Here is a 6,000-nt window from a genome sequence, read left to right as displayed (position 1 = left end):
TATGAGTTAAGATAAGAAAACTTGGCTAGAAACAAGGATGTGCACGCATAACTAAGAATAAGCCTCTGTGTGTGATTTACTTGGGAGCTGGGTGGTCCCCCCCAAAAAAAAGACCCTCAAAAAGCAAAATGGTTAAAAAGGCAAAAGAGTAAAACTTCAACAGCAGACCTTTAATCCCAGCATTCACCAGGCAGAGGCAGGTGGATCTCTGAGTTCAAGGCCAGCCGGGTCTACATAGTGAGTTCCAAAACAGCCAGTAAAAGAAAAAGAAAAAAAAAAAAAAAAAGGAAAAAAAATTCCCCCAAAGTCTTGCCTATAGGCCAGTCTGATAGAGGCATTTTCTCAGCTGAAGCTCTGGCTTCCCAGATGACCTGAGCTTGTATCAAGGTGACAAAAAACAAAAACAAAAAAACAGAACAAAACAAACAAACAAAAAAAAGCCTAACCAGCACAAGAGATATATTTCCTTTGAAATAACAGAATTCTACCTCTAAACAAACTGCCTGGCATCACCCATAAGATAAATCACTGGACACGTTCATTCTACAAGAAAAGTGTTGAAGCCTAGGGCAGGAGGTCTTTGTCCCTCTCAGCAAGGTCTCTATCCATCTTCCTGTAGCACCCGTGCTACAATCTCTTCCACTAACCAGGCGAAGGCCTAGAGATTGAAATAAAAGACAAGACAGTGGGTCATTCGTGTAGCTGGAATGCTAAACGCCGTTTATTGAGGGGAAGGTGTGGGCTTATAGACTGACTCATAGCACAGTGGAAAACAATCAAGGGTTAAGCGTGCAAGTTCTCAGGCTTAGTTCCTCCCCAGCAGATGTGTGTTAGCAAATCAAGAAGAGAACCAAGAACTGCTCTGGTGCAAGATGTTCCAGCCAAAGCTTCAGGCTTGCTCCAGGTGCTTCAGGTCCATGCAGGGCCCCACATCTTCCTGCACATTCAACCTCAGACGGAGTAGATTAGCAAAAACCGGCATTGATCAAGCAGGAATGGACTTTTTTCTCGGCTTTATTCCCTAAAGAATAGAGTAGAAGCAACTCTCAAAGCACTTGGTGCTATTGGGAGGCGATGGAAATTTTCAGAGGTGGGTCTACTGGGCCATCCGTGGGTCCCTGGAGAGCACTCGTGTGATATGTGAGCAAACCCTGTCCCCTTCTTTCTCTTCTGTTTCCCTGCTGTGGAGTGAATGGTTTGATCTCCTACCACCACAGCGTGCAAGGTTGCCACAACCCCAAAGCAACAGAGGCAACCAGTACGTTAGAACCTAAAAAACTGACACTACAAACCTGTGAGCCAAATAAACTTCTCTTCTTTGTGAGTTCACCATCTTGGGTCTTTATTATGGTGTCACAGGCTGATTAACACACAAGCCCTTGCCAGTTGTTCCAGGAAACTAGCCTCTGGGGAGAGCAGCACATTTGGACCTTCTCTTGGATTCAATATCTGTGAAGGGCAGAGGGGATGCATCAAGGTTCAGAGACTGTGGTTCACACCACAGGCACCTGCACAATTGTCTCCCATCTGAACAAGGGGGTCAGATGTTTCTACTGTCAAACCAGCCTGTCATTGTCATTGTATGCAGGTGTCCCATGGACAGAGTAGGGTAGGGGGGCACTTCTTCAGCTGAAGCTAAATCAGGAGAGTCAACTGAAACAGTTGACAGGCATCCACTAGTAATGGGAAGCATTAACCTCTGTGACAGTCTGGACGTGTACTGTCATCCTATTTATTTGGTCTAGGATATGGGTCAGCTTTATTCTGCTTGGTCTGGGTAGTGGTTTGAATAATAATGACCCCCCCAAGCTCATATATTTAAATATTTAATCACCAGGAAGTGCCACCATTTGAAAGATTAGGATTAGGAGCTGTGGCCTAGGAGGAGAAAGTGTGTTACTGGAGGTGGGATTTTTGAGGTTTCAAAAGCCCATGCCAAGCCGAGTATCTCTCTGCCTAAAGACCAGAATGGAGCTCTCTGCTACTGCTCCAACACCTGCCTGCATGCCACCATGCTCCCTGCCATGATGACAATGGACTAAACCTCTAAAACTGTAAGCCAGCCCCAATTAAGTGCTTTCTTTTGTAACAGGTCTTTCTTTGGACCTCCAGCTCCCGAATATTGACATATAGACTTATAATTAATTATGAAAGCTTGGTCTTGCCTTAGGCATGTTCCCAACTAGTTCTTATAACTTACATTAACCTGCTTATATTCATCTACATTCTGCCACTTAGTTTGTTACCTCTCCTCCATACTCTACATCCAACTTCCTCTGCATCTTGGTGGTGAATCCCCACCTCTCAGATTCTTCCCTGTAAGTACCACCTATCCTCTCCTGCCTAGATATTAGATGTTCAGCTCTTTATTAAACCAATCAGAAGCTGCCTTAGGCAGATGAGTTAGAAAACACATTTTCACAGTGTGCAAAAAGATTATTCCGCAGCATTTCCCCCTTTTTGTCTAAAATAAAAGGAAAGGTTTGAACTTTGACACAATAAAATTATATATAATAAGAACAATTACCACATAAAAATTACATCCACAATGTTCAGTCCATTTGCAGAAAATAGTCCATTTTCTATCCTATCTTGGTGAGTCCAAAGTTTTGTACCTAAATTACTTTCTGTCACAACTTATATCACCAACCTAAAAATATCTTTTTAGACTTTAAAACATTTCCTTAGATACAACTTAAGCTTTTTATGTCTCTCAACCTTATAAACTTTACATCTCTTTTTGTAAATGTCTTTTCTGAATTTGGTAAAATGGAAAAGTGTAAAACTATAACTACCTAGTTTTCAACCCCATCAGAGACCTGAGGAGGATGAAATATTACCTGAGTAAGTGTAGAGCAAACAACTTCTAAAACTATAGAAATGGCAGAGACAGCCTGGACCCAAGTTTCCTCTGCAACACTGGGGCATTCATCTTGGCCTACAGGCCTAGAATATATGACAGGCTTTTCTGAGAAGCAAGAACATTGAAGGACTTCCCTACCTTGTCTTGATAAAGCTCAGCAGTTTCTTTCCTGTGTGTCTTGCCTGTCCAGTTTGGACAGCATACTGACAGCAGTTTAAGCGAGGCCAGTTTCTTGGCCTCATGGAAAGCAAACTCTACAAAATTTTTTGATGACCATCACCTTCTCTGAAGTTTGGTGCTGCCAGGAGCAGACCTATCTCATTATCATGAAAGACCTATGTTATTAAACCATCTTAAATGCCATATTCTATAGATCTCTGAAGTGTTTGAAGACCACCTATCTATCTAAAATACATGAGGCTAAATAAAGCATATTTCTGCCTGCATCTCTACCCTTACTACACGTTTGACTGTCTAAATATCCTAAACAGTTTGTAATAGTAGCTTTTTTTAAAAAAATTATTTATTATGTATACAGTGTTCTAGAGGGCATCAGATCTTATTATAGATGGTTGTGAGCCACCATGTGGTTACAGAGAATTGAACTCAGAACCTCTGGAAGAGCAGCCAGTGCTCTTAACCGCTGAGCCATCTCTCCAGCCCTGTAATAGTAGCTTTTAAGAACTAGAACTTCATGGTTTTAAATGAGCTGCACAGGGGCAATACCTACAGTATGTTGTAACAAAAATAACCTTAAATTTGTATCACTATACAAAAATCCATAGCAATGTAAAATATTTGAGACTAGTAGTTGATTTTTAGTTTAAAAGCAAATTTAATAATCTCCCTTTTATCTTGTCATTCCCATATCCTCCGTGTATGTGGGGGTGGGGGGAGAAAATCCCTTAATTTAACCTCCTTTGTTTAGTTTCTTCCCTGGCCATGACTAAACAACTTGCAACAAATTCCCTTAAACAATAACAAAGATCCATAACCTACCAAATGACCAAAAACTACCCACCCCACCTCCCAGGAAAGTGAGTGTTGTGTTCTTAAAATTTCTTCTTGATATCTTAGGGTGACTATATCTTTAGGGGACCCTGAGAAAACTGGGATAATGCAAGTCCCGGAAAGCTAGTTGTATCAGTTGTTGTCTGGTTTGTGTGAGAGGGAAAAGTGCAGGGCTTAGCTAAAGTCCTGGCTGGAGTACACTCTGAGGTTGGACCCTCTTACCTACTTTGAAGTTGTTCTCAATGTACATTTTTGAAGAAACTGCAGCAGAGGCATTCTGAGAGGCTGGATCACCCGGGCTACGTGTCTTTCTTGATGTCTGGTATAGATGGAAGTTTCTGTCCCTCCTGATCTCACAGCTCCATTTAATCCCAAATAAATACACAGAAGCTTATATTAATTATAAGCTGTTTGGCCAATGGCTCAGGCTTCTTATTGGCTAGCTCACTTAATTATTAACATATTTCTATTAATCTATGTATCTTCACATGGTCTTGGCTTACTGGAGAATGCCTAGGCATCCTACCCTCCTGGTGGCTACATAGCTTCTCTCTCTCCCTCTCTCTCTCTCTCTCTCTGGTGTCTGCTTCCCTGCCTTTTCTCTTCCTAGTCTGGTAGTCCTGCCTGTACTTCCTGACTACCAGCCAATCAGCATTTATTCATCAACCAATAAGAGAAATATATATTCACAGCATACAGAAGGACATTCCCCATCATTTCCTCTTTTCTGTCTAAATAAAAAGGAAGGTTTTAACATTAACATTGTAAAATTATATATAACAAAACAGTTATCAAGCAAGAACTATAGTTAACAATGTTTAGTTCATTAACATTTGACAAAATTTCAAGAAAATATTCTATTATCTATCCTATCTTTGTGAGTAAAGTTTTATGTGTAACTTACCTTTCATAATAATTAAGGAAAACCATAACTATCTGTCTTCAACTTCATCAAAGACCTTAGAAGGATAATATAACTCTAGAATTGACAGAGGCATCTTGCTGCCTAGACAATCACCCAAAGTTCTTCTGTAAATTTGGGGCACCTATCTTCATCCTATAGGCCTAGAGAGTCTGGCAGACTTCTCAGCAAAGAAGGAAATTTGAAACTGTCCCACCTAAATTGGCAGTTTGTCAGTCATTTTTCTCTGTGTCCTGCAGAATATCTGGCAGACTTCCATGAAGCAGGTACCCTCAAAGACTGTTTTGTCTTGTTTTGGCAAAATCAGCAGCCTCTTTCCTGTGTGTCCTGCATATCCAGTTTATACAGCATACAAACAGTCCAGGCAAGAACAGTTTCGTTCCCAAATGGCTAGTCTTGCCATACTGAAAGCAAACTCCATAAGGAGCTTCTTTGATGTCCATCTTCCTCTCTGACATAATTGGTGTTGCCAGGAGCAGTTGTGTCTTATTGCCATAAAAAAATAAAATAAAATAAAAAACCCTAATAACTCATTTAAATGCCATATTCTGTAGGTCTTTAAAAAGTTTTGAAGAATACCTATCCATTTGAAATATACCTCCATATATCTAGAAAACCTAACTAAGTTTTGACTGTTGTAGCCTACTATCTATAATTTGTATTTAATTATACATTACATTTTTAAATGAGCTGTATAAACAGAATACCTAAACAAGAGTAGAAATATACATATAACAAAATTGACCTTAAATTTGTATCAATAAACCAAAATCCATACCAATGCAAAGTATTCATTTCTATATCAGTGTGGTCCTTTTAAAGGTAACACACATATGTGCATTAACACTAGAATGTAATGTGCAGTGTGCACAAGTCAGCTAAGGATGATTTTCTTTCTGTGTTTGAGCAGGTAAAAGACATCTGTGAACTTTATAACTCTGTTTGGACTGCATAACTAACTGTAATATAAATCTCCATCCGTGCCATATGAAAGGATGGTGTGTAATAAAAAGTCATGAGGACTCTGTAGCCAACAAGATTTGTCATGTCTCATCCAGTCTCAGAGCTGTTCTCATACTAGAGGGGATCAGTTTTTCTTGTTTTGCTTTTTCTTTATGTCTGCAGCCAAGATTTTTCAGGCCTCCCCGGTCAAATCTGATCTTTATTAGTTTTGAAGAAACCCATGGTTTTTGTTTCCTATGGA

Source organism: Phodopus roborovskii, unplaced genomic scaffold (genome assembly GCF_943737965.1).
Source record: "Phodopus roborovskii unplaced genomic scaffold, PHOROB, whole genome shotgun sequence".
In the NCBI taxonomy this organism is placed as follows: Eukaryota; Metazoa; Chordata; class Mammalia; order Rodentia; family Cricetidae; genus Phodopus; species Phodopus roborovskii.
The sequence above is the reverse complement of the archived record's forward strand: the minus strand, read 5'-3'. Positions refer to the sequence as shown.